The sequence below is a fragment of the Meriones unguiculatus genome, chromosome 4, assembly GCF_030254825.1.
Source record: "Meriones unguiculatus strain TT.TT164.6M chromosome 4, Bangor_MerUng_6.1, whole genome shotgun sequence".
NCBI classification, from domain to species: Eukaryota; Metazoa; Chordata; class Mammalia; order Rodentia; family Muridae; genus Meriones; species Meriones unguiculatus.
The window spans coordinates 11590001-11615889 of NC_083352.1; the positions used below are offsets into that span (position 1 = coordinate 11590001).

General features: G+C 40.3%; 1 protein-coding gene across 2 annotated transcripts in view; it reads right to left on the reverse strand.

Moving 5' to 3' along the window:
• Csmd1 (CUB and Sushi multiple domains 1) overlaps positions 1 to 25889 on the reverse strand; it is a 1585983-nt gene that overhangs the window by 988968 nt on the left and 571126 nt on the right. The gene's annotated exons all lie outside the window — the stretch shown is intronic.

A 25889-nucleotide genomic window follows, 5' to 3' on the forward strand; every position in this document is an offset into this window, starting at 1 on the left:
TGTAAATATTTCATAACGTCTAGAGAAATATGCAAAGTCATTTGTAAAGTTGGCTTTTATTCGCCTGAAGAAAGATTCCAGCTCAAAAGATGAACTTTCAGAAGAGCTGTGTGATATGAATATCATATACAGTAACCTAAAAACATTTCTAACTCCCAAATACTAGCAAAAAAAGAAAACTCAGGTGGAGCTGAAGTTTTTAAGCAACATAACCAAGTTTCTACACTTAATCCAACAAATTTCCAAATAGTGTCTTTCGATTAAATGCAATTTAGACAGTAAAATGTGTTGTTTAGAGGTTGATAATAACCTGTAGTCATTTTAATAAGATATAAAAGTCAGTGGGATAAACTTCTATCTGCACCGGATGACAATTCCCAGCACCTGTATATGCTCAGGTGTGCACTGTCTGAAAAACTAGACTTTGTTTCTCATCCCAAGGTATAATTGCATTAATTCAGTTAGGATGAGAATGCTTCATGCCGCAAGCCATTTATTGATCGTAAAATATTCTGGGCTCAGAGATTGCAGGTGTCCAGGTCATGTTCACCATCCTTTGATCACCACTCAGACTCGTGCTTCTCATGGAGTATTTGAACCAGAACCCATGCACTCTTTATGAGTATATTGAAATGGGCAACTGATCTTTCACTGTTTCTAAAACACTTTTCTGTCTCTTTCATTCACAGAACAATCTTGTTAATTCTCCTCTGGCCTCTTAAAGAGGGTTAGTAATCCTTTTAAAAGTGAACATAAATTTTGGCAGATATTTTGGGAGTTCATAGGGGAACAAGAGGGAGGAAATAGGGGGTGGATATAATCAAAACAGACTCTATGCAGAAATAAAAATTTTAAAGCATAAGAACCCTTCACATATGATAGCTTTTCTCAAACTAATTCATAAATGAACATTACATAATGAATGTGGCTTTATCATAGGCAACTCATTTCTTAGCTGTAGACACCGTCCAATTCAGTCAAATATTATTGTAAGAATTCTTTATTGAATATTGTCAATTAAATGTGAGTTTATCAGCTAACAAGGAGATGTTTTAAGTCTTCATGCATACACCCTCACCAATGCACTGCCAAGGTTTTTTGTGAGAGAATATTAGACCACATCCAAGTTGTGGACAGGTGGTGTCTGTCAATATTGCTCACTCACCCTTCTAAACTATAGAGTGCTGTTCCTGAAGTTTGTGTCATAGATGGAAGACCGAGATGGGTGACTGTAAGAAATGGGGAAGCAACAGGTTGGGCAGAAGAAGGCTGATGGGTGAGCATGGTGCCAAGAAAACAGAATGAAAAGGGTTTAGAGGTCCTTGAATCCTACAGTGCATTTGAATATCACTTTATGATCAATGTGCAGCTTAGAAATTTTTATGAGAAGAGTAGAAGATAAGACCAGTCCTTAGAAATTCATTTCATTGTATGGAAACCACAGTTACGGTGGTGGGCCAGAAAGTCATGGCAGGAGCCAGTTGCTTACTGCCAGCCACACTGGCATTGCCTTCCTATTTCTCTCAGGAGTTTCTCTCATCATTGCTTTGTCTGGGACAGTTTTGAAATCTTTAAACATGGCTAAGGTTTATGGAGGTACAGCTCCAGGTTGTCAACCCATGGTATCGTGAGTGGGCATTCCTCTATAGGGTCCTACTGAGTTACACTTAGGATGACGTCTCTGAATTGTAGGTTTACCTCTGCTTTCCTGAACCACAGTGGTGCTCATTTGCAAGTCAAAGATGTGCAGTTTAGAACTCTTTTCTCCACAGTGGCACCTCACCAAGTTGCTTCTACCCTCTCCTGACATCAGCTATGCTAGAGTTCTTGAGCACCACACAGGGTTGTCCCCAACAGCACCACACAGCCCTGATTCCCATGTCCCTTTAAGCTTGTTACAACTGTAACAGAATTAAGCCTGCTCCTCTCTTGAAGGTGTCACAGCTCTAGGACCCCCTTCCCTCCACTCATGGCTTTTGGGGAATCCTGAAATGAGTCTCTCCCAGAAAGAAGGACCTGGAACTGTCATGATGTGTCCATCCTCTTCTTCAGTTTGAAGCTGTGCTGGAGAGAGCACTTGGGAAAAAAAACCAAAAAAACAAACAACAACAACAACAACAAAAAAAAAAAACAACAAACCTTTACGTTTGCCTGGAAGGCCAGAATGTTGGAGGAGTCAAAGGCAACTGTTTTGATCATGTGCCATTCTGCCTACAGCTAGGAATATGATCTTATTGCATTCATTACCTGTGGAAAGGAAAACAGCACTGGTGTGAAATGAAATCCTGTCTTTAGGATGCCATACTCATGACCCAAAGACTGGATGCACTGAAAGCCACAGAACTATATGAACTTGAAGTATCACTTTCCCGAGGCTCCCAAAGACAACTGGAAAGAAATTCCCAAAGACAACTGGAAAGAAATGATTCTTTTAACTTTAGCTTCTTTTTTTTCTAATGAACTAGTTCAAAACATGTAGAAATAGTGTGGTAGGTTCAGTGTAATTCAATAGTTTACAGAGAAAATTTTGCAACTAAATAAGGAGAGCCAAAATGGGCAATGAAAAAAGAAATCACCATTATAGAAACTTTGGATAAAAGAGGGAATGTCAAAAGTAAAATGCCTCAAATGCCTAGGAATTTCTCTTCTAGAGAACAATAAAATTGGTGAAATACTTAAATCTCAATCATAACTCACCAGAGAGAGAGATCAATTTATATAAATATCAACACAGAAATCAATTAGTCTACCACTCTATCACAGGTTTACATCTCACTAATTTACTTGAAGATTCAGAAATCAAAAGAGTACTTTCAGATATCACTTTTATATTGGGAAAGCAAGCTGTTTCAAAGCTCAGAGAAGTAAACTTCCCAGAGTCAGACAGTAAATACACTCAGTTCACATATTATTAAAAAGTTATGCTGTGATAGTAACAGCACCAAGAGATGTCAGTGAAGTATCAATGTGTTTGCTGACAGGCTCAATCACAATGGTAAGTATGACTTGTGAGAAGGCATTGGGCCACTCTCCTTGTGTAAGTGTGGTGTGCACACATAACCCCCAGGGGATCCATTGTACACAGTGAGGAGAGTCACAGAAGCTTTTAAGGCTACTCCACACACCCTTTGTTGATGAGAAATATAATTCAAAGTCTAATATGTACCTGGTAGAGCTTGCCTTCTTTCTGGTGTTCTTATAGAAACACAACCAATATCTTGTTTTTAGTTGTATGTACTATACAAACAAACAAAAAGCCAACTGAATATGAACACAGCAAATTCACTTAGTAAAATGTTCAAAGTTATGAGAGAATATAGGAAAGCAAATTTCAGGCTATGTCTCCATTAACAATCCAATGATATATTCTGTCAATGGATCCAGAACCGGATGCTGCCTCTTGATCATGGGTGGGGTGATCGCCACAGTCAAGCCTGCAGCTGTGCATCTTGGATATTTACAGAGTTGCTCTGAATCCACACGAACAACCTCAGTATAGACTTCTATCTCTTTTTGAAGCCTTCTACACACACAGCCACCTCACCTTATCGATAGATAGCCTGCCCCAGAACCAGTAACTATTAATATTAGGTAGCAAAAACAAATGTAAACCAGCTATTTAGAAGATACAGAGTCAGATCCACACAGCACAGAATTAAGTTTTCAAGAAACAGCACCTAAAACTACACACAGCATAAATAATTCGTTTCAAATTAGTGCTAAAGCTACTTACCTACAACAGCTTTTGATGGCAGAGTATTTTTTTTTTGCATGTGTTTTAACTAAATTAGGTCAGAAATAATTACACTCTTGCTACTGTTATAGATTTAGATAAAATGTGTTTGCCTAAAATTTAGGTTTTCTAAACTGTAATTTCCTAATAAGCTGCCAGCAGAGAAAATGAGATCAGCAGGCAATGTCCCCACTCTTAACAAATGCATTACTCCATCACCAAACCTTTATTTAGGGTGATCTTTGTGTATCGGTCCCACAGGGAGGGAGATAACGGCAGGTCCAATGGGTGAATCCCCCATGGACAGATGAAACTACAAAGGAATTTGAGGCTTACACCTCCACAGACATGAAAAGAAATGTAAGAATTTTATAACAAATTAAACTGTGGTCTAATGGTTGTTCTCACAATAAACTAAAGATTGTTTGATGCCTTTGTGGGAACCTGGGAAAGCTATAACATTAAGAGCTGTTTTTGTTTGTTTGTTTGTTTGGTGTGTGTGTGTGTGTGTGTGTGTGTGTGTGTGTGTTGATAATGATAAAGCATGGATAAATTAAGCTTGTACTTTGCTGGAAGTTTTATCCCTATAGGCCATCTTTCAAAGAACTGGAAATGCTTGCTGCTGCTGGAGGGAAAGGTAGTTGTAAAGTAAATCTTATCTAGCTGAAACACTATGAACTATAAGAATAAGTATACTGGCAAGGTACCCTAGGCAGTGTAGTACTGGCTAGACTGTTGTGGTAATAACCAATTACTTTCTGGTTAGATTTAAGGCTTGATACATGGGATGAAACCCATACATGGCATAGTTATCAGGGAGAAGAATCTTGGCTAGACTTGTCATGGGCTGTAGTTAAGACTATTCTATATATTGATAAATGGGCATAGTATTAATATGACTCCTGATGACTTATTTCTATACCCATAGATCTTTCAATTCTGTGCAGAGGAGCCTTTGGCAATTGACAGAGATACTCAAATGGTCAATGTATACAGAATAAGACTGTGGTATGCTGTGTCTTAAATCAGACATACATATCACAGCTGAGGTACCACTGCAAAAGTGGGAGCAGAGGGACAGCAAGAGCCAGAGGAGGTGGATGAGCACAAACAAGCAATGCCTTCTAGACACAATTGGGTAGATGCACATAGGATCTCTCATGGTGACTGTGACAGCCTCCTAAGAACTGAGAAGGCTCTAAGACAGCATGGGCAGGTTAGGTACAAAATCCTACCTCTAGCTGAGGAGCTAATGACATTTGATAGCTGCTGGGACCTGAAGAGACAGTTTTCTTAAAAGTGTATCTGCTCAAAGGCTGATCACTCTCCTGGGTACAATCTACATCCAAGACAGCCAAGGATCAACACAAGTGAACCAGACAGATTTATAAAAAAAGACAGCAAACATGAAGATGGGTAGGTGAGGACAAAGAGGTAGATTTGGGAAGACCTGGGGGAGGAAGAATTGAAAATAATCAAAATACAACACATAAAATCTCAATGAATTAATAAAAATACTATTTTGAGCTCCACAAGGAGAGCAACAGAACCAAAATATTTGGGCACAGGGGTCTTTTCTGAGACTGATACTTCAACCAGGGACCATTCATGGAGATAACCTAGAACCCCTACTCAGATGTAGCCCATGGCAGCTCAGTCTCCAAGTGGGTTTCGTAGAAAGGGGAACAGGGACTGTCTCTGACATAAGCTCAGTGGTAGGCTTTTTGACCGCCCCCCCCCCCGAGAGGGAAGCAGCCTTGCCAGGCCACAGAGGAAGACAATGCAGCCAGTCTGGGTGAGACTTGATAAGCTAGGGTCAGATGGAAGGGGAGGAGGACCCCCCCCATCAGTGGACTTGGAGAGGGGAATGAGAGGAGATGAGGGAGGAAGGGTAGGATTGGGAAGGGATAGGGGAGGGGGCTACAGCTGGGATACAAAGTGAATAAACTGTAACTAATATAAAAAATAAAAATTTAATTAAAAATTGTTGATGACAGCATTGGTACATTTCAGTTTATAACAGGGAGTGCAAAACACGCAGCACAAATACAACAGTATGTCCCAGGAAAGTTAAGATCATTTTCTACATTTTCTTGCTGAAATATTTCAAGAGCATACCTATTGAAGGGTGTATCCCTGAATACATAAAAATGGCTTTTCTATTTTCGGTTAAGTAATAAATTATTTTTAGTATAGTTATCATTCAGTTGACCAGAATTTCTGATTCATGTTGTTTTGATATTTTAGCTGGCAACCATAATGAAGCTCCATGATTGAGAGGTTGGTAGTGTAAGGCATACAAGTGTTCAGGCAAGAGGTAGGATCTACAGCTGCAATGTCAGGAGTTAAATCTCAACATACCGTTTGGTAGCAGATTGTCTCTGCACTTTGGTTTCTCATGGGCCAATTTGCATTGCTGGTAGTCCTTCCCCCAGTGCTGTTTGTACAGAACTGCTAAAGCTCCACTCCGCATCACGTGATGAGCATCTTGTCACATGGTCAGGACCTTCTGTCAGCCCCTCTGCATTTTCCCTTTCGCATAGAGTTCTCCAGTTGTGCTTGCAATGGTTGACGGGACGTTCCTACTAGCGGTAAAGATCATGGCATGCCTTGCCTTATTGTAACCAGCATGCCACCTAGAGACAATTACAGAATTACAAGAAACTCCAACACCTAAGAGTGTGCAAAGCAAAACTGAAAGTCAAAATAAAACTGAAGGGAAAGTATTTCATGATGCAGTCCAGAGGCAGTAGCCAACCAGTGCTGTCGCAGTCCTGGGATTCTTCCAGTTGCTGCCAGCAGCTATACATTGTGAGAGGACAGGGCTGACACACGCAGAAAGGACAGGTGGATTTTCAGTACTTTTTGGCCGTCTAATTCATAAGCATGGGATTTTCTCTTTACTTCTTAATTATATGTTTAGGTGGGAGGGGTGCACATGACTGCAGCAGAACGAGATTACAAGAGGACATCGGATTTCCTGGAATTTGGGGTGATAGACTTCCCTGAGCCACTTAATATGGGTGGTAGGACCCAAAGCCAGGCCCTCTGCTGGAGTAGTAAGTGCTCATAACTACTGAGCCGTTTCTCCAGCCCCTAAGTGAAGATTTGTAAACACACTCCATTTGGTCAAAGTTGTTTTCTTGTGCCCTAGAGCATCCAACATAACACATATTGACTCTGAGCCTAATTTTAGTGTGTTAACTAATGTTTCAACTATATAGCCATTCTATGAACATCTGCCTGTGCAGGTCTGTGTATTGGCCCTCTCTATTTAAGAAGAATCATTTCAGTTCTCTTCCTCTGAATTCAAGTGAAATTGAATCCGGTGATTCCAAGGTGTACATCAAGTGAAAGTCAACAGGTGACACATCGTATGGCCTGTGTTTCCAAGTTGCTTTGTTAACAGCACATCAGACATTGTTGGGGCTTTCTGTTACTTGGGGGAAACATTGCTTCTTTCAACAAAATTTATATCTGTCTTACTCCGAGACACATCTCAGAGCTTTTATCTTTAGCTGACAAGATTATCCAAGAGGAAAGCTCAAAGATTTCTCCAAGCAATTGTTCCCTGTATGTTGGTCACACACATATATTTTTTCCCTATACTGTAAACCAACCTGTGTGCAGCTGAGTGTCACGTGCACAGCAGGATCCCAGAAATAAATACCTAAGAGATTTTCCACTGGCTGCCATGAAATGACTTGCTCTGAGCATTTTCTGAAAGAGTGATACAGATAACAGAAGACACAGCCTTCACCTTATAAAGAAAAGACACCACAGTTAGCAAAGGAGTAAGTTTTACAGGCTGAATTTTGTCTGAATCCCTACCTCTAGCGTCCAAGTTAAATTTGTGTCTTGTTCCCTTTTTGCTGGTACTGCTAAGTAAATATGGATGATATTAAAGTGGTGGAACTGCCCCCTTGTATTTCACTGAAAATAGGAGCAGAAAGGTCAGACTATGCATGCTTATGTGCTGTTGTCTGCACCGGACGGCTTCCACTGTGGAGATTAAAGGACGTGCTCATAATGTTTCTCATGGAAAGATAAAGGAGCAGCAACAGATCACACCTGTGTACAGTAGAGCAGGCGGCACTCACAATTTCACAAGACAGTCCCAGTCAGATGGAAGCTAGGGGCCACTCCATAAGCAGTACACCTGCACCAGTAAGAGATCCGGGTTCAAGTGTTTCAAGGATTCTGGCTACATGAAAAAGTATTGACTTTTTAAGCTCTTAAGTTAAAGGTCCCATGGAAAAAAATCTTAAAATGGAAACCTGCACATAAATGATAACCACGTTGCAAATTCTTCCTAATAAGGATGCTCATCTAGTAAGAATCTGATTGCATACACCCATGTGGAAAATATCACAACACAAAACTTGGAGCCCTAAAACATTTTAATCTTTGAAAAAGTTAAAGCAACATTTTGATAGTAAGCATTTAAGGAAAGGTTACATCAGAAAATAGTTACTTTTAGGAAAAGATTAGGCATAAATAAGGAAGCAATCTATAGCTTAGTTATGACTATTATGAACATGGGATCTTTTATCACATGTAAACTCTTAAAGCCACAGGCCTCCAATGACAGCATCTAGTCACTATCATCTTGGGTTGAGGTACGGTAAGACAGGACAGAGAAGGGAGTGTGACAGGCCAGCAGTATACCTGTCTCTGCATTCACAGATTACTCTACAGCTTGTTTATGGGATAAAAGACTTGAAGTCACATTTTAATTCCAGTAAGACTGGATTGCACCCTAGGACAAGTGCTCTGGAGCATGACAGCAACTCATCAGAGGCTCTTTTCTGCACGAATAGAACCCCTCTTCCCACGTTGGAACCATAGACCCACAAGAACATGTTTATGGTTCTTGTGTTAAGATGACATCTTCTATATGGCTATGAACACATGGCCAGCACCCAGTGCTGGATAAGATCCAATAAGAAAAACCCAAGAGCACGGACAGTCTTATCAGCTGTGTGCTCATGCTGACCTTGACTGGCCTGCAAGCTCTCTGTATTTAATTATGACAGACACAGGGAGTTTAGGCCTACATGCATATACATACATCATGCAAATGTGTCAGCATATGAATATGTGTGATAAGCATCCTTTTAGATAAGCATTTTTACACACTTGTTCCAGAGACAGCTCTCGTCATCTTCAGCAAATGCACTAAACCCAAGAGGCTGAATCTGAACTTTGCACGTGGTAACCTGCTAAGGGAAAGTTCATGCTGTGGTGGGTTATACCTGGGCAGCTCAGAAGTGAGTGGCTGACTTTGCTATTCACAGATGGTTTCAATGTAGGGTTTCCAGAGAAGAAAACCTAGTGACACGAGGGCTAGAAGAGGAGGCTGCGTGGCTGGCCGCGCATCTCTGGCGATAAAAACGATTTCCTGTTTGCCAGCGTCTGTCAGCGACAATGTATCAGAAGGAGATGTCATCTGTGCCAGCGCAAGCCCTGTACATTCTTCATTATGCCTAGACACAAATCACCAGACGGGCACATTGGGGCAGACATGTCAAAGATAGCTCATCCCCATGCCAACGTATGAGCTGTGGTCTCCACTCTGCAGAACGCCGGCTGCAGCTGGAATGACAGACCTCAGCTGACTCAGAAAGGAGATGACATAGCTCCCAAGGCCCTCCTTATGCAGCTAAAAACTTACTTTCCCGTCTCAACACTGTAGTCATATGTTTGGAAGTGCAGATTTTTATTTGAAAAATGATAAGATATAATTTTGAGTTTAAGAAGAAAATGTGGGCTTAATGTGAACACTGACTACACATTAGGATTTACTGTTAGTTTGTTCCTACTTAATAGTGTTTATTATATCACTATTCACAATGCCTGAAATACAAAATAAATTTAGATTTTTTTTAAAAAATACATTAAAATAATTATTCACTTTTATACCAATTGTAGCCACTCCCTCATCTCCTCCCAGTACCATCCTCCCTCCTGCTACCCCACATCTGTCTCCAACAGACCACAGAAAGCTACAGTTCTCCTCCCCTATCAACTGACCCTCGCCTATCAAGTCTCATCAGGACTGGCTGGATCCTCTTCCTCTGTGGCCTGGCAAGGCCCCCCAGCCGCGGAAAGTGATCAAAGAGCGATAATATATTTTTAATCAAAAATATCCCCATCAAAGATTTCTTCCCCCTCTTTTGACTAGTCATTAACTTTGATTTTCATAATATTTCATGTGATCACAACTTTTCTCATAGTTTAATATATAGAATTTCTTTTGGGCAAGGAGACATGATTAGATTCTAGCAAATAAAAGAAGAGAATATTTTCCAATAACAACGGCAAAAAAATGTGAACAGAAAGAATACACTTAATTTTCTCCATGCCTCCCAAGAATATGAAAATAAAATCAAACTCTGGTGTATATATACAAAGAAGAACAGAAGGAAATCTGGTTAGCTGTATTCCTCCTAGTCTATTACTTGTTATACCCTACATATCTGTGGAGAGAAAATGAAAATCCCAAACACTTTTTACATTGGTTACATTTGCATATACATACAATTAAGACCACAGCCTGCAAGTATTAAACAAACGAACAAACAAACAAAAGACTTAGGTGACATGTATTGATATAGCTAAGCTGCCAGAATCCTTGAGGGACTTCACCAATAAGGCGAAGGCTGCCTGGGGTAGACCAGAACCCTCCCGGAACAAAAAGGTGTCAATGAGCGATGATACTCCACAGTGACAGCGTGTGAACAAAAGATAGCGCTGAAAGCAATGTTAATAGCGCGCATTTAACTGTTTTCAGATGAATTTGGATATATAACTCACGTAACAATATTACTGACAACCTCGTTTTACATATTTGCTTTCTGTTGTAGGTGTACGTTTATCCCACAGGAAAGGCCCTTCGGCTGCTTTTCCTAAGATTTACAATTGAAAAGGAAAGATACTGAAATTTCCAAAGGGATTTTAAAATTTGGTAATAATAAAGTTTAGTGTTGATTTTTATCTCTGAGTTGGTTAAAGTTAGTAAGAAATGTTTGATCCGTCTATTGCCCCAGGTTGCTTTTGAGGCCTCTTTAGCCGCAGGAGGGGACTATGGACCTGCTGGGGATACAGATAGGTGTGAGTCCTTTACTGCCCGATAGGTGGCGCTAGGTCCCCAGAAAGCATCTGATCATTTGGTGAGCTTCAGATTAAACGTGGATAGGATCTTATATAATCAATGTGGACAGAATTTAGCTACCTGAAGCATGATTATCAGAACTATAAGAAGCCTACCAGCATCGCGCAGCAGAAGAAAGAGAGACGGACAAATGACGGCAGCTTAAAAAGCCTGTGAGGCGGTAGAATGAAATTGCTCCAGAAAGCTTCATCCATCCGGCCAGGTGGTCTGCGCAAAAGGAATGTTTTAAATTCATCTATTCAGAGTTGTGAAATTAAAACGTGTGGAGATGAGAACAACATATCCCTTCGTCAGGTCTCAGCTGCCGAGTTTGCTTGAGGTGGTCAGCAAGGGAATACTCTTAGGATGCAAATGGAGTTGACCCAGAGGCTGGTAATCAGACAGAGAGATGAGTTAGGGTATTGCTCGCCTCCTCTTCTCAGTGTTGTTTGTCTGAGTCGCTGGCAGGAAGGGAGCTGGCTTGTGACAGCATGGTAACAGCTCATTTATAACCTCACACTTTTTTAATTACTGTGGAGATAGCTTGTTTAAACGGTAATATTCCCAGAGATTTCTGTAGTAATTAAACTTCATATTGGAGTCAGATATATATCAGATGCAATGAAGAATCATCCAAGAGCTGACAAGCACTTTCACTTTCCAAGGTTCAGAATGCATGTTAATCATTAATCAATGTTCTGCGGGGGGGGGGGGGGCGGCGTGTGCGTTCCCACGTGTGTATGTGTGTGTAAGGGGGGGGTGTTTCAGTTTCTTATTTCATATCAATTGGAAATAAAGGCTTGTGGCTTTCAAAGACACTTATTTTTATCTGTTTTCTTCCATTTCCGTTTTTCCTTTCCAATCTTTCTTCTCTGCCTCTCTTTCTTCCTTCCCTTTCTGCTCCCTGCTGGGGATTGACCTAGGGCCTTGAGCATGCTAGGCAAGTGCTCCAAGAATGAACTGCACCCCCTCTTTTCTGTTTTGTGGCAACTCCTCTCTAATAAGATACTCATTTCCTCTGTACAATGGCTTCTTTTTCCCATTTGAAAAACTAATGTCCTGTTTGTGTATGTGTGTATGTGCATATGTCTGAATGTGTATACACAATGTATGGGTGCAAGCATGCACACCAAGGCACACACAGTAAGCCATCTCCCTAGATCCAGACTCCCCCTCCCCCATTTTTAAAATACCTTACAATGAGATTCAGCCTTTTCTTAATGGAACTCTTAGTGGTATAAAATATTTTTTAAGTTGCTATTGGTTGTGGATTAAAAATGCTTTTTTAAAAAATTAGTTTAGGCTTGGAAGTCTTTCAAAATTATTTTTCAATTATGTATAAAAATGATTTTATCTATACTTAGATTGTAGATAGCCACCAAGCTTTTAAAAACGTTGTACATGAGGGATTTTTATGCAAATGATCCACACGGCAAGGCCTCTGATTGTGTTAATTTCTTTGCAGTTTGAGCCATCCTTATTCTCCTCATGCAGAATTACAAACTCACCAAAGAGAGTGCAGGTGGATCATGAACCGAATTCATTAGCAGGACAGATTCTTTCATTTGGGTACAAATGCTTTCCACATGTAAATTACTTTTTCATTTTTTTCCCTTGCAATTGGTACACATATATATTTCTGGTTTTATGCCCAGCATTTTTTTTATAAAGGAGAACATATTGCAGAACTAACATTTAACAAAGCTTCGAAGCTGCAACATGCAGATAAGGAAACTGAGTCACCAAGTTGGTTCCCAGCTTCCATATGACACACAGCTGGCTAATGTCAGATAAACAGGCTTAGTAGTGCCATTTCTGTTCATTCATCATTGGCTTGCAGAAAGTAACTTTAAAACAATATCTAAGAGTCTGGTCAATGGCTCACACCTGTAATCCCAGCACTCAAGGAGAAAGAGGCAAGCAGATCTCTGGTGAGTTCAAGGCCTTTGTACTCTGTGAGTACAAAACGAGTCAAGGACAGCCAAGCCAAGACTACACAGAGAAGCACAGTCTTGAAAACCAAAACCAAACAAACAAAAATGAAAACCAGTATCTAAGAAATCTAAGATACTCATTGATGTTTAATTATACTAAACCCCCAGAAACCAAACTAAAACATGTCAGTTCTTCTTCACCAATAAAACTCAAGCCTGGAAGATGCACTAATGGCCACCACTCTGCCCTGCCCTCTCTCTGCAATTCTCATCCCAGAACTCCTGAAATCTAGACACATCACCACTCAGTACAAACACATCTGTGAGAGCCACAGATGCCAGGACGGAACATCTGAGTCACATCTTGAGGTCACTGTGTGGACTTCTTTTCACTGGTGACTTTGGTCTATTTTGTTGGCTAGGGCATGTTAGGCTGTGGGTTAGGGTGCTTACTGTATAAAGAAAGCCAGAACATACAAGGTAAGCTCATTAAAGTACTGGTCATTCTCAAGACAAGAACGGACCCTCAAATGTAGAACTGTAGACAGGGATGGGGACAGGAATTACTGAGACACACAGGGCGGTATACAAGAGAACAGCCTGTCCAGAACAGTGCCAACCCACACACATTTCACGTACTGTATGGTAGGAAAATAAGACAGGTTACAATATTCTTGTATGGCTCTGGGAAGGTAAAGATGGGCAGATGCCTGGGGTTCAGTCATCAGTCAGCCTAGCCCACCCGATGAGGTCCAGGACAGTGAGAGACTGTAAAGCAAAGCAGATGATTTCTGAGGAAGGAGACCTCACATGGACCTCTGGTCTCTACATATATGTGCAACCAACACACACACACACACACACACACACACACACACACACACACTACATTTTTATGTCTCCATGTCTTAAGAGCTCAATGTCAACTTCCAACACTTAATTAACTAAGACCCTGGACAAAGGTTGTTCACCTCCCTGGAGCATAGTCTCTTATCTACACAATAAGGCCTGCTACACAGGGGAGGGTAAGCTCTATACAAGTGAGTTGAGCAATGAGGTGTGGGGGATAGATCAGGGATTTTTCCCATTGCTTTTGTGTGGACATCCTCTTACAAATGAAGGTTGCCCAGAACTTGTAACCAGATAGATCTCATTTCATTTATATTTTCATGCCCAGAAATGGCTGTGTTAAAATTCAGTATGCTTGTATCCAATCTAGTTCCATTACACAGCCGACAAGCTGCACCATTAAATGGCATTCCGTTCTTATTTAAATAATCACATTACATTTTGAAGCCATGTGCTTTCCTTTACTTTATATTCCGTGTGTGAGCCCCATCCAAAATGAACCCTCATACCATTGGAGGAGTGGATTTTTTGGCTGTGACACTTGAGTCAGGTTTTATCCGTGGAATTATCCAGATGAAAGTATTAATTCTGGATGATGGGGCGATGTAGGGGAAGTGAGTTCTGAAAGCAGATGGATACTGAGGCTCCCTCATGGACAGGGATCTCTGGGACAGGGTTGCTCTCTGTCAATAAGCAGGCTTTGCTGGTGCTGACGAGGGGCCCAAGCAACTGGGGAGAATCGTTTTATGCCAGCTGATCGAATCCCGAGAACATCAGTTCTCAACCTTCTCAATGTTTCTGCCCTTTAATACCATTCCTCCTGTTGTGGTGACACTCAACCATAAAATTATTTCTGTTGCTACTTCATAAGTTATGATTTTGCTACAGTTATGAGTCATAATGTAAACATCTGTGATTGCCGATGGTCTCGAATGGCCCCTGTGAAAGGGTCCTTTGACTCCCACGTGCTGCTCTAGAATATCAAAGAAATTTCTTGGCTCGGTACTGCAGTTGGGCCGTGGGCTTCTGCTGGTCCCATTAGGGTTCTGGGGTTGGGCTCAGTGCGGATCTGTGCAGCACAACAACCAGCCTCTTTCCACTGTGCCCAGCTAATTTCAGGCAGGAACATGTGTCCTGGGCTATTTTAACCAGGAAGGCCGTCTATTTGTGGTTCCTTTCTGCCTGTAAGGTGATCGGGCTGAGCCGTTGGAAATAACTTCTGTAGCGCTCCTTATGCAGGCCTGCTACTGCACTATAATTACACATGAGCGCTGAGTCACCTGTACCTCTGCTGTGCAAAGGAGGTCCTCTGCTCTTGCAGGGGTGAACTCAGACCTAGGTCCCCAAGCCAGAAAATTAAAAAAATAAATTAATTAATTAAAATTCCATAGGGAAATGTTATTCCTCATAAGGCTGCTAAGTACATCAAGGAAAAGTTCACATAGGTTATTAGGTTTTTCTTGGTTCTACAAATGAAATCAGCAGGATGTTAAGGCTGCCCCCGATTTGAGAGCCTGGTTCTCCTGCGGCGCCCAGCTCTGTTTTCCTGCCCCGTGATCTGCCTGTGTGTTATTTTTGTTTGGTGAGAGCTGTCTGTTCCTGGGGACACTGCTCTTGTGAACATGAGACAATTTGGTGTCCTGCGGGTAGCGTTTCCCCTCTGCCTTAATTCAAAGCCACTGTCCTACAGAAATAGCTTCAGCTGAGACACGAAGGAGGAAAACGGAGACAGAATGTGTTTGATTGCAAGCATAGTCACTGCATTTGTATCTGCTTGAACGGGCAGGTGAAACATAAGACAGAAAGACCTCACTTGGTTGCTCTGTATCTTGCTCTCCTCTGTGAAAGAGCGCACAACTGCCTCAATCTCCTGGGATTGTGGATAGAGTTAAACCAAAGAACCCAGGGAAGCATTTTGCCTTATTCCAGACAAACATCACAAGCCACACACCAGCCTTCCATCCTACCACCTGTTTGACTGGAAATGTTTCCTAGCATTCATCTTTGGTTTCTGGTACTGTTTCTTCCTTGCTAGGTATGGTTCACCAGTTACCGTGCCCGCTTCACGCAGTCACAGCTGCTGGATTTTGTAAAGGCCAAGAAAACAAATGCCCGTAGAGGCAGCGCTGAAAGATTGGAGTTGTCATTCACAATGAATGATTAAATGTGACTTTAAAAGTGGGAAAATGATTAAACCAATGGTGATATCTAAGGCTTAATAATGCCAAGAAGGGAGTTTCTCTCCTTTCCATCTGATAAAGACTAAAAGTGTCCAGGATGGAGTCTAGAGGGTGGCAGTCTTGGAAACTTCTAGAATCTTTCCTAATACTGGAATAAAGTTTATGATTCTGTGTATATGTTTATTTCCAGAAAAATCAATGACATCTGGGAAATGACTTTACTCTTGCCTTTTCAACAAAAACTACAAAATCACACTGGGCATTCTTAGATATACTTCTTCATCCTCAATATTAAAAACCACAAACAGAGGGCATGGCTATCTCTGGATCTGAAAATCAACCTGTGGGCCATGCAATCTGCAAGGTCCCATTACTGAAGGATCTAATCCAGAGTGGGAGTAAGTGTTCAAGCTCATTTTGCACTCTAGGTATACAGCTGTAGACTTCACATCAACGCAGTTAACCGTTTCATGCAGCTTTCAGTAGTTTTGCATTCTTCAAGGCACTGCCTGAAGAAAAGAAAGGCTAAGAGCTGCCCAAGGTCATAGAGTCAGTCAACAGAGTGAGCTTAGGTCAGGGCATCTCTAATGACATCATTCTGTCCCTAGGAATGAATTTTGGGGGTGTGTCTGCCCTGCCCCTGAATGAAACAGAGCAGTGTGGGGACTTCTGAGTTACTCTCAAACCACCATGGCATCCTGGGTGGTTCAGCCTCTTTTTATCCAGATATCAAATATGAAGGCTATGTGGAAAAAAGACACAGAGACTCATTCAGAATTTCCCAACATCTTAACAAGTCTTTCAGAGGCAAGAAGTTTAAATAGGGCACACATACCCACCTAACTATTGAGTCCTAATTTTACCCATTTTCTGGCCTTATATTCTGCCCTGTCTAAAAGTAGTGTTAGAATGGAAAGGAAAGGTCATGGAGAAAAAAAAAGAGCCATAGCCAGTATGAAAGGATGGAGGAGTCCAGCCTGGGCCAGGAAGGACTGATTTTTTTAAGGTGTTTCCGAGATATCCCTTTAGGGACATTAAATCTCTTCTGTGACCTGGGTATGGGGTTACCTTGTGACCAGGCACTCTCACCATCTTGGATGACCTTGAAGGGTTCATATTATATAGTCAATTCCCTGGAGCTAACCTTAAAAACACCAGATAAGTAGCCTCTTCTCTGTCTACTCCATCTCAAGAATGTCTAAAACAGTGCAGCTTTTCCCTATGCTCTGTGTGTAGTGAAGGGAAAAAGAGAACCCAGGATGACTCCAGGGCTCTCAGGTGCTGTGTCCTTAACATTATGAGACATATGGACAGCTGTATGAACATATATGGGTCACCTAAGCACTAAGTCAAGGAGTCCCGACACCAAATTGTCTATACCAAAACCCTCTCCACAATGTTGTAACCATGTTACACTCTCATAGTAGTTTATAAGATAAGTCGTTCTTAGCATCTTTCAGATGGGTGCATCACTGCTTGCCTGGTGGGTGTCCATGTCTCCTCGCTCATACTACTCCAAGTTAAGTCCCCAAATGACCCTAAGACACAACATGTGGCTGTAGGGATGTTATGAAATAGGTTAAGGTTAAATACTCATTTCCTAAGGTAGCTAATCTTCACTGTCCCCTTCACAGATTTAGAATCGCCCAGATGACTGGCATGAGGGTCTTTCTAGAAAGGCTTAACTGAGAAAAGAAGACCCAGACTGAATGTGGTTGGCACCATTCCATGCACCATGTCTTTATTGGAGTGTTTATTGCTGTTTTGAGACAACATGACCACAAGCAACTGGAAGGAGGAAAGGGCTTATTTTGCTTATAATTCCATATCAGAGTCTATCACTTTGAGAAGCTGGGATAGGAACTCAAGGCAGGAATCTGGAGGCAGGACCTGAAGCAGAGACAATGGAGGAATTCTGCATACTGTCTTGCTTTTCATGAGCTTCTAAGTTTGCTTTTTATTTTTTAACTTAAATTAATTTTTAAAATTTGTTTCACCTTATATCCTGATTGTAGCCCCCTTCCTCATCTCCTCTCATCACAACCTCCCTCCCTCTTCTCTCCTATCCTTCTTCCTTAGTCCTCAGAAAGAGGGAGCTCTCCTTCTCTACCAATTGATCCTAGCCTATCAAGTCTCATCAGGACTGTCTGCATCCTCTTCCTCTGTGGCCTGAGAAGGCCACCCCACCTAGGGAAGCGATAAAAGAACAGACAACAGAATCCATGTCAGAGCCAGTCCCTGTTCCCCTTACTAGGGAACCCACATGGAGGCTTAACTCTCTGTCAATCTGCTTTCTTATATCACCTAAGGCCACTTGTCCAGGGCTGGAGTGCTGACTGTGAGCTAGGCTCTCCCATTTCAACCCCATGTCCATCAAGAAACCCCTCTGGAGACTTGCTTCCAATCCGGTGAGAGCATTTTCTCATTTGGGGTTCCCTCTTTCCACATGACTCTCACTTGTATAAGCTGACATAAAAGTATCCAGCACAGGCTAAAGTCACATGATGTAAAGCACAGGGGAACACTTGAACGCTGTTCTCATCTCATTCTTCCTCCTGATTGCAGGTACAATGAGACCAGCTGCTGATCATGCCCTCCTCTGGCCTGAGTTGCTTTATCAGACAGTTTTTCACAGAAATAGAAAAAATAAATAAAAATTAAGTCTTCAATCTACTAGTATAGCATCAAATGACAAGAGTTGTTTTATAGTTACATAATATTATAACCTAGACATAAAATTAAATTAAAAAATATAGTGTCATCTTCTATCTACTCAAGCAATTATTTCTATATTGAAAATAAAAAAATAATGTACAGAAAGACAATAGTGAAACCAATTATCTTTGATATAGCAATAAAAGGTAAATTCCCTAAATGAGTTGATTAGATCCTTTCCAATTTCCTTAGAAACCACACTGGGAAGATATATGCTATTGCTATTGCTGTTAGTTTATGGGATAGACATTGTGTCTTCCTGGTTTCTAGGTAACGCCCAGTCATTCTGCACATGTAAATTCTCCATCATCTCCTAGGAAGCTTGAGGTGACTTTACCTATGCTATCCCATCCAACACACATGCTGCAAAATAATCACATGGTATTTAAAATGCATCTCAGCAAAGGTTTAGTTCGTTAATGCCTGCCTCTCCATTTCCTTTTTATAAATTCTGTAATGATTCATGCATTCTTCAAACACTTTCACTCATCCACATACTTTCCTTCCCTCAACACATGTACACATATTTTTAATCTTAAAAAAAAAACACACTTTAAAAGAGGATAGATGTAAGGCACTTCTCTGACTTACAGAAAAAGGAAGACCAGAAGCAAAGACCAAGGAAGGCTGATCACTCTCCTTCTATCTCCATGTTTTAAGTCATCAGGAATTCAAAGAACCCAAATTTATAAATTTTTTGTTGCTGAGAATTGCAGTCACATTATAGCCTGGATTTCAGTAACAATATCAATCAGAGAGTAATGGAGAATTTGTAAAAACGAGGTGCTTCAACCTTTCTTCCTACCCATACATTCATTCAGGCTGTGTCATCTGTACACTAGACTTTCCGTGGGTCAAAAAATAATCGTAGCTTTTAATTTATCAAAAAGATAACTAAAAAGTGACATAGAAACTCTCCTCATGACTAAATCTTCTGCACCATTAAATTTCCATAATTCTGGTAGAAAATCACAACTTCCACTAGACTGTTCAATTCTTCCTTCTCCAAAGTTAAGAGTAATGCAATTTCATCTTTATCTAACTAGTTCTATAAAAATATATGCTGTAATGTCAAAACAAGAGCTCCTTGGAACCACTGTGCAAAAAACATTATGATCCGAATGACAACTGAATTTTTATATTTCATTTTGTGTGGTGAAAATCAGCTTTGAATGTTTCTAGGTTAGTGATCTGTTACTTCTTCAATTAATACGCTGTGTGTGTGGAGGTGGATTTTCCAGATTCTCTCTTGTGTGGCTCCAAACTATAGGACTGGAATGCTAATCAGAAGCTTTGAAATAATAATGTACTGTGAATATATGCTAGTGCTGAGTAAGAAATACATGAGCAATTAAAGGGGTAAATAGGGATGACAAGCCAAGAAAGTGACACATTGAAGATAATGAGCACACAACTTTCCCTTCATGTAAAATAATATTTCCATAGATGCAGGAGACACATGCCTGTATGCACAGGGGAGATGAATCCAGGGCCAAGCACAGTCTCTGCAGCACAGCTGATGATGACAGGCTATGGGATACCATGTTTCTTCAACCAAAGACTTTATGGTGATCATGCTTCTTTGCTCTCTCAAAATACAACGTGCTTCTGTTTACAAATGAGATGACTTCCAGTAGAGAACAGATACCCACGGTAATATGTGATGTTTCCCCCTGATGGTGGCTTTCCAGATGATATGAGACTATCTGAATGGCAGAGGCTCCCACATTCTCTAGGTCTAAATTCTTAAGACCACCCCTATCAGTCAAATGCAGACATAAATTTATAGAAGCCAATGATTTTTTTAAGGGCTCAACCTTCAGAAGACAAAGAAATCTTTAGTTCTTATATTTCATACAATTCTTATGTGATTTTCAAAATAATCTACTACTGCAAGTCAAATCATTTCTTTAAGCTTATATTTGGGGTGGGGATAGAGATTTCATATCAGTCATGAATAAAATTCTCTGTGATTTGTAGGAAAGCAAAACACAAAGCTTATAAGCAGAAAGGATGGCCACACAGAGTTTGGAATGCTATCCAAATGATATAATTGATATGGTTTTTGTTGGGTGGCTTTATGCCTGATTATGTGAGGGCTGGACACTAGGTCAGACAATGCAACCAGCAGAAGGCTTCATTAAACAATCAAACAAGTTTCTGGATATCTATCAAAAGGGGGATAAAACTTACCAACTTCAGTTCAATCATAGATCTTATAAGGAATATTTTTATTTATGTGGATTATTTTCTATGTCCCTTAAAGAGTTTTAAGCAAGTAGGCTCATTAATATAATAAATTAATATTTTATTACCCTCCACTAGTGGTATGTACAAATAATAATTAAGTATTTTTACATGAAACAAAGGAAAGACCAGTTTTATTTGTCAGATGACATAAGTCATTTAGAATATGTAGAGTGACTCTGTCTCCAAAGGCACAATACCCATGCATGGATAAACCATTGACAGCATTTTCCACTTTAGTGATATTTAAAGTCAGGACAGAAATAGACAGAGAGAAAGAACTTAGCAAAAAAAAAAAATGTCATATGCAAATGTTTCACAATCAGTAGCTCCATTAATGGCTAACCTTTCCTTCATTCTGGGAGGATTTAGACTGGAGACATTAGCACAATGAGGTGTGCAAAAGGAATTCTCAATTTCAGAAAAGTAACTAGATTTTAGAGCTAGATTTTATTATAAACTTTTGTAGTGAAGTCATTGTACCTAATGAAGGTTTCATAAACATATATTTAGTAAATATGGCATGGAATTCACCTGACCATCTCCTTTCTCTCCCACCTTTGCTTTTGCTTCAGGCTAACATCTGCTTTCATGTCACACACACACACACACACACACACACACACACACACACACACACACATCCTGAACAGAGTTTTATAGACCTATATAGAATCTAGAAATATGACAATTGTCTTGTTCCATCTTATCTCAACATCATGGTCTCTAGCTCCATCCATTTTTCCTGACAATGACAAACTTTTATTATTTGTAGCCGAATGAGATCACACTTTGTACAGGCATCATGTTTCCGCCATCTGTTCATCTGCCGGTGGACATCTAGACTGTGAGCTCTGCTGCAGTAAACACAGCTACCCCAGTACCTCTGTGCTATCTCTGCGGATTGTCCTCCAGGTAAACGCCTAGGAGCAGCAGAGCTGGATCGAACATAGCCTTATTTTTAATAATTCAGGGTACTTTATACTTACTTCCTTAGAGGCTAGACAAATTTATATTCTTCCCATCAGCTCTTCCCAGGGGCTCTTTTTTTCTCTCTGTGTCCTCACTAGCACTTGCTTTCACTGGCTTTCCTTATGCTAGCCATGTCTATCATGCTGAAAGAGATCGCAATGTTGTTTTAATTTGCCTTTTTTTTTTTTTTTTTTAATTTGCCTTTTCTTGATGGCCAAGGAGGTTGAACGTGTTTCCTGTGTACTGGCCCGCTTTTGATCAAGTGAAATTTACAATAGTCTACTATGAAAAAAATGGCACATTTTGACAAAAAAGAAAATGTGTTTAGAGCAAATCTGTTTCATCGTGTTTTTTTCCTTGTTCTTTTTTATAATGGCATAGCCCTATGTATCTTATTATTCAAATCTGATTTTATCTTTTTTTATTTTTAAGATCATAAATGATTATTTATTTTTCACCTCATAAAATAAATTTTTGCACCAACAGAAATATTTAACCTTCCAAGTTTAGTAAAAACAATCTAAAATAAATATTCAAATCAATTGTAAGTAGAATTAAAATAAAGTATCCAAAATGCCGTCATACCTTATTTTATAAATTACAAAGCTTACTGATATGTATATTTCAATCAGGTCCTACCGCTGCCAGTTTTATAAGTATCAAAACTGAAGCTCCAGTAGACCAGCCAACATTCTAGGCTAAAACTGACACCTATATATATCAAATTTGTGACTTCATCATGTTCTCAGAGAGTTCAAGGTCTAAGTCATGACCCCAGTCCCCATGAAAAGAAGTAAATGTTTAGCATCCTTGAGCACAGCTGCTTAAAGATGTCCAAATGTGCTTACCTAAGGGCTGGGCTCATGAAACAATACGAAACTGAACTTCAGAGGACTGTTGGAAAGCAGTTGTTAGTGTGGGAGGGTGATTGGGTTTATAGAACCGTTCCTTGTTGCTCAGGAAATAGGACCATTTATGAATGAACAGTGAGAAAAAAAATGGTTCCTCAGGATATCAAGGTGTCTCGTGGAGCTTTGAGGTTCTTCCCACAGATGCCCTGAGACCTGAGGTCTCCCAGTAGAAAGCATGGCCTGCTCCAAGGCAATAGCCATGCACTAAGAGGAGCTGCAATTAGTCCATCAAGAAGCCATCTGGAGAAGTGAAAGCACAGGTCTGGCCCCAGCTGGTGGATATTGTACCTAGATTTCCCTTGGATTGCTGGTGTGGAGAAACTTATCCACCCTTCTGGTCTTGTGTTCATCTTTACCCCTCTTGATCTCTCTTCTTGACAAATAACTTTTCTTCATGATACTTCAAAGCAAAATACCTCATTGCAAATAAAAGTCATTAAACACGAACCTCTATCAATTCTGTATTAGCTACTTCTCTAGTTATTATGATAAAAATGTCCAATAAAATCTAATCAGGTATAGAAGGGTTTATTTTGGCCCAGAGATAAAGGTATAATCCATCATAGCAGAGAAGGCATGGGTGTCAGGAACATGAGGCAGCTGGTCATACATCTTATCTGTAATCAGGAAGCAGAGAGTGATAAATGCTGTATACTCAACCTGAATCCCATCATTTCTTCAGCACAGATCCCCAGTCCAAAGCCCACATTCAGTTGAGTCTTTCTAATCAGTAAAGTTTTTCCTGAGTGTCAACTTGCATTTTAAATGTTACCTTCAGTGGTTCAGTAATTGCATCCTATAATGAATAAGCACCAGTGTGTATTATGAAGTATTATATTTTAATAGTTATAAAAGCCATGACAATGTTGAGATACATGCAAAGAATGCTAATGGTAAAATATTGGTAAAACACGAAAATTCTCCAGATCAGAATTCTTAGAGGTAACAGCTGGAAAACTCAAGTGGCGTGTGTTGAGAAGGGGTTTTGTTTTTTGAGAATTCAGTTACTAGCCCTACAAATGCATGAACAGGCAGACCAGTGAGGACCTCACGTACCTCTTCAAAGTGACATGTAGACACTTAGCATTTTTTATAACTGGAATTCAGGAGAGGGAAAGACTTGCTATAGATTAGTGTTAGCCCCCCAGTCGGAAGTTTCTGAAAAGCCAAGTTTTCAGTGTGCTGAGTCCACGGGAAGACATTCAGAGGTGTGGTGTACCCGTCTGTGTTTTCTCTCAATGGTGGCAGAGAGTGCAAGAGGAATCTTTGATATAATCCTAAATTTGATGCCATCAAATGTCATAGGAGTGACATAAAGAGAGAAAGAGACTTTTAGGTAGAAAAATGAAAAGACAAAGAGAAAGAAAAAATACAGTTTGCTCCTAGGCAAACACACCATACTAATTTTGTGTTTGTATCATATATGTGTGTATATATATATATATATGTTAGATTATGTATAAAATATATATTATATTATTAATTTCTTATTAGCAAACGGAATTTAAATATATTGAGCAATGGTAAAGCTCCTACATTATTAATCAAAGCTAGAACAAACTGTTTAAGTGAGTTATATAAATATATGGAAACCATTCTGTATGCATTTACCTCGAATGACGTTGATTCCTGGCATAGTTTAAAATTACATTAGTAATGTCTGAAGAGATGCCTCCATAATTGAGAGTGCTGGGTTCTCTTCTAGAGGAGCAGTTTTGAGTCCCAGCCCCCACATTGTGGCTCACAACTATCTATAGCTCTAGAAGATAAGTGATGATGTAACACTGTGCTTTGACTGGCAGACCCCTCCTTACTTCATAGGTCATCAATAAATTATAGCATAGTCATTTCTTCCAACCTGAGTCTTCTCTTCCCACCCTTGAAATAGTCTTTCAGGGCATTTGCATTAAACATACTTTTTGTATGTTTATCATTTTTTTTAATTTTAGAACTATAAGTAAAAATTAGTACATAGTCCTGAGCCACATTTTTGCTCATTGCCCTGATGTGACAGCCTTGAGATGCAGCAGTTGTTAAAGCAATGTTTATTGCTGTCCTCTGTGCGTATGTCACCCTGTGAACACCCTCTGTGCATATGAATGCCAGTGCTGTTTGGATATAACCAACAGTGTCTGTGGATCAAAGTTCATATATTCTATCAGTGGCTGATAAACAGCTGATAGAAAAACAGGACACTGAGTGGCTACAGCCTACATGACAACAGATAACTTACATGCTGTATTTACTTCAGCTAATTGTGCCTGGACAAGGCCATCAGCAGCCACTACACCCCAATTTACCTGTGTGAAATACTAGAAAGAATGCACAGCGCAGAGTGGATGCGCTTGGCTGTGCTCCCCATTAGGATGAAGAAGTAGACAGCTTGGTGTTTCCTGTGCTGGTCAATAACGGTCTCACTGCTCCTTCTCAGAACAACCCTCCAGCTATAGGCATTATTTCTAGTATAGAGGTGTCCCCTCTCCTGGAAAAAACAACAAATGGCTAACTTTGGCTGAGTACTTGTGAAATCAGCAAGATCTGGATCCTTGCCTGAGTCATTGACTGAGTCATTGAATGTTCAGATCCTCCAATCTCTCTACTGCAAAGACTACAGAAAACTGGCTTATCCAAAGTCACCCATCGAGGCAAGGAACTCACACACACCACCAGGTCTTAAGACCACAGAACCTGAACTTATTAGAACAAGACCTTGGACACAGCTTGGTATAGCAAGCTATACAGTTTGAAAACAAGGTCTCCTTCTGTAGAGCAGGCTGTCCTCTTACTCATTCTATTTCTGGAGCAGCCTCCTGCATCCTGGGAAGGCAGGTGTGCGACCTCTCTCAGCTCAAGAGTGAAATACATTCTTAAGTAACATACAAAGATATCCTCTTTGTCTAACTGCAATCATGTGACCTCTCAACACTCCTTAACATGGATAAAATAAAGAACTAAAAAGTTGTGCTCAATTTTCTACAGTCAAGCAATTAGTTGTTTTCTTGAAATAGTCACAGATTCTTCTTCTTTTTCTTCTTCTTTTTCCTCTTCCCCTTCTCCTCCTCCTCCTCCTCCTCCTCCTCCTCCTCCTCCTCCTCCTCCTCCTCCTCCTCCTCCTCCTCCTCCTCCTCCTCCTTCCTCCTACCTCACTTGTGGCTGTAGACGTCTACAACATAAACAGCCCAGACAACCCTTTCC